The sequence below is a fragment of the Sinocyclocheilus rhinocerous genome, unplaced genomic scaffold (genome assembly GCF_001515625.1).
Source record: "Sinocyclocheilus rhinocerous isolate Xijiao unplaced genomic scaffold, SAMN03320098_v1.1 scaffold2187, whole genome shotgun sequence".
Classification (NCBI taxonomy): domain Eukaryota; kingdom Metazoa; phylum Chordata; class Actinopteri; order Cypriniformes; family Cyprinidae; genus Sinocyclocheilus; species Sinocyclocheilus rhinocerous.
Window position 1 is genome coordinate 220,036 of NW_015641598.1, and position 4,515 is coordinate 224,550.

The following is a 4,515-nucleotide window of genomic DNA, read 5'->3' on the forward strand; positions in this document are numbered from 1 at the left end:
TAAGAAGCTGTTCCATTTTACAAAGATAAGCTGATTGGGTGGAATCGTGTGTGTGTGTACCTACTTAACCATATTTTGGGGACAGATTTGTACCCAAAAGTGAGCAAAACCTGACAAAATCGCCAAAAACCTCCATTTGGGGACGTCCTCATTTGTAAAACTCGTATAAAAATAAAGTAAACATTTTTATTTTTTATTTTTTTTAATGCAGAAAGTTTTCTGCGAGGGCTAGGGTTAGGGGTAGGGGTGCTTAGGTTAAAACGTGTATAACTATCTGTATATAAAAACAATAGAAGTACAATAAAATGTAATGTCCCCATTTAGATAGCTAAGTAAACGTGTGTGTGAGTGTGTGTGTGTGTGTGTGTGTGTGTGTGTGTTTGAGTGTGTATAATTGTGTGTGTGTGTGTGTACCTGTTTTTCTATTCTGGTGGGGACTTAAACCTGAATACACACAGACTCATGGGGACTCGTGTCACGGTGGGGACCTAAATTGAGGTCCCCACGGGTAAACAAGCTAATAAATCACACATAATGAAGTTTTTTGAAAATCTAAAAATGCACAAAGTTTCCTGTGAGGGGTAGGTTTAGGGGTAGGGTTGGTGTAGGGCAATAGAATATACGGTCTGTACAGTAAAAAAACCAGTACGCCTATAGAGAGTCCCCACAAGGATAGCTGACCAGACGTGTGTGTGTGTGTGTGTCCAGTGACTGGCTCAAAACTGCGGCACACTTCTTATAATTAGCACTAGATGGCGCCGCACTCCGTTATCTTTTGTCAGACAGGTGTGACTCTGCACGAACCTCAGATTTAAACCCTTTTATATAACGAGTGCCGTTTAAATGGTGCAAAGCAGCTTGCTATCAATAAATCATCAAAGAGCAAATATCTGTTTTATTTGTGACTGTTCTAAAATATGTTTGCATTTTTAATGATTGATGGTTATAATTAAACTTTAAAGCTTATGCACTGTCTTCTGTGTATCATTGGAGTTTGAATCAGAAGTACTTTAATGCATATACATTTAATGCAACATCAAAATGCTCTTACGCAGCTGGATTTTGGCAAATCTGCTGCTGTCGCCTACGTTTTAAGACTGTATTTTTATAATCCGATTCTTTTTATAAACAACATGAAGAACCAGCAGGGTTTAAATAAAACTGAACAAGAAAAAAAAAAGAAGTAAAAGACAGTCATTGAGTCATAACAGTGTTCCTGTTTGTATGCATCATAGTAGTTATACAGTTTCAGTTTTATATGTAGCCGGATTGTATTGCATAATCTTTGAAAGAATACTTTTAGCCTGTTTATTTGGATTATTAAATAAATCAGGCTTTCAAGGTGTTTGCAAGGCTTTGAATTTATTCTCAGTTTTCTGAAAAAAGTCTACACTCTAAAAAATGCTGGGTTGTTTCAACCCAACATTTTTTAGAGTGTACCTTTCACCTGGTGACATAACTCCTTCACGGAGGTGATGGTTGACTTTGGCTCTTTCCCCTTTTGCATTGATCTGCATGTAAAAGTGAGGTTGGGCTGTTTTGAATAGATGCAAACTGTGCTGCTTCTGCTGTGGTCGGTTCAGTCTCTGAATCTCGGAATCTCAGCTGAACGAGTCTCATCACATGACTGAACTATGGTCAGAGCTGAAGTGTGTGGCACACAGATTGCTGGTCTTTGCGTCTTTCAAAACCCATTCATCTGTCAGCTAAGCTGGTTTTTCTCAACTGGTTTTGCTTCAGGACTCAGCAACAAAACTGTTACTAGGATATAAAATGAAAGTGTTTACTGAAAATGTACACTCTTAAAAATGCTGGGTTAAATACAACCCAGTGCTGGGTAAAATAGGGACAAACCCAGCAATTTGGTTGTTTTTACCCAGCGGTTGGGTTACTACCCAGAAGGTTGGGTTAAACATTTAAACCAACCGCTGGGTCAAAACAGCCCAATTGTTGGGTTTGTCCCTATTTTACCCAGCACTGGGTTGTATTTAACCCAGCATTTTTTAGAGTGTAGAACATTACCAAAAAATATGGGTTTCTAAATGTCTTTTGAATTTAATTTCATGCTATATATTTATATATAGACAGATAAATAGATAGTGTCCAAAGTATTTATTTATTTGTGTATATGTATGCATGTATGTCTCTTTTGCTCATCAGGGTTGCATAATTTGGTTAAACAAATACAGTAAAAACAGTAATGTTGTGAAATATTATTACAATTTCAAATAAGTGTTTTCTATTTGAATACATTTTAAAATGTAATTTATTCCTGTGATGCAAAGCTGAATTTTCAGCATCATTACTCCAGTCTTCAGTGTCACATGATCCTTCAGAAATCATTCTAATATGCGGATTTGCAGCTTAAGAAACATCTTATTATTATCAACTTTGAAAACAGATGTGCTGCTTAATATTTTTATGGAAACTGTGATGAAACACTTTGATTAAAATGATGAAAAGTACAGAATAACAGCTTTTATTTCAAATAGGAATCTTCAAATTGTCTATACTGTCACTTTTGATTAATTTAATGCATATTTGCTGAATGTAAGTATTTATTTCTTTCAAAAAAAAAAAATGGACCCAAAACTTTTGAACATTTTTAAATACCCTAATGCACAATACAGATTCATATATAGATACATACAGGTTTGTCAGGTTAATTATAGTTTTTGGTATTTCATAAACTCCCAATCAGAGGCCATACAGATACAGTACGTTTGAAATGGAAACATGCTCTCATCCTCATCAGCCTTAATGAGAGACTCGGGGTTACACAACACAGTTTGAGCTCATTGATTGCGTAAATCAGCCCTGGGTTTGTCCTGAACGCTGGCGTCCTCAGTCCTGATCCCAGCCGTGTGTCCTGTCCCGAAGGGGGCCTTTCCCCGGCCTGTCCGTCCGATACCGTTCCACACACACACTGACAGATAATCATTAGCAGCAGCAGCAGAAGCCATCAAACGCACAATGATCAGGCTGCTGTCCGCACTCCGCACATGACGGTCTGCTAGTGATACTCCTCATGTGTAAATGTGCAGGCTCAGTTTTGAATGGTTTGTATTCTGGATGATCGCAAAACACACTCGATTCTGTGCACATAAAAGAACAGGAAATTCTCTATAATGGAGCACTTTACAGCCTGTTACACATTTACATTAAAATAACATTTTACAAATCTTTCTAATTCTACAAGAATAGAGAAGTTCAAACCACAACAATCCACTAATCCATCCTTCCGGTGTCATTATTTCACATGTACAAAAACTAGTGCTGTCAAACGATTAATCGCGATTAATCGCATCCAAAATAAAAGTTTTTGTTTACATAATATATGTGTGTGTGCATATTTATTATGTATATATAAATACACACACATCTTGTAGGAAGCAGTAATGTTTAAATGCATCCAACTAAATTAATCAGAAAAAAAAAATGCTTTATGAACGATATAAATAAATAACGTTTTTGTTCTAATGTTTTTAGAACATTATTAAAGACAGATCATTTTGGAAGAATGTTTGCTCATAAACTTAATTGAATCTTTCTTTTTTGTTCATCCAGGATTTTATTCAGTAAATGGGTTTCGGTAATGTACATGTTTTCCGCTTTAACTGAGTGCATGTTTTTTATGTATATTTTATAGGAATAGTTTACCAAAAATGAAAGGAATCAATGGTCTGAAGTTAAAGGGTTAGTTCACCCCAAAATGAAAATTCTGTCATTAATTACTCACCCTCCCACTAAACCCGTTAGACCTCCGTTCATCTTCGGAACACAATTTAAGATATTTTTGATGGAATCTGAGAGTTTTCTGACCCTCCCATAGACAGCAAAGCAACTGAAATGTTCCCAGACAGAAACATAGCAAGGACATCGGTAAAACATTCCATGTGACATCAGTGGCTCAACTTCAATTTTGCGAAGCTACGAGAATACTTTTTATGCGCAAAGAAAACAAAAATGACGACTTTATACAACAATTCTTCTCCCCCGAGTTACTGTCTTCCGCCATTTTGGAGAGTATCACAACGCATACGCACGCTTTACCCTAAGCGTAAACAACGTTGATTACGCCGATTCTGTTCATGCGCGTGCTTTTCCCCGCGAACGTAAATAGCGCTGATTACAAGAAAACAAAAATGACGACTTTATTCAACAATTCTTCTCCCCCGAGTTACTGTCTTCCGCCATTTTGGAGAGTATCACAACGCATACGCATACTTTACCATAAGTGTAAACAACGCTGATTACGCTGATTACGTTCATGCGCGCACTTTCCCCCCTAACGTAAACAATGGCGATTACGTTCTTGGGTACTCTCCAAAATGGCAGAAGACGTAACTCAGGGGAGAAGAATTGTTAAATAAATTGTGTTATTTTTGTTTTCTTTGTGCATAAAAAGTATTCTCATAGCTTCGCAAAACTGAAGTTGAGCCACTGATGTCACATGGACTGTTTTACCGATATCCTTAATACGTTTCTGGACCTGGGAACATTACAGTTGCGTTG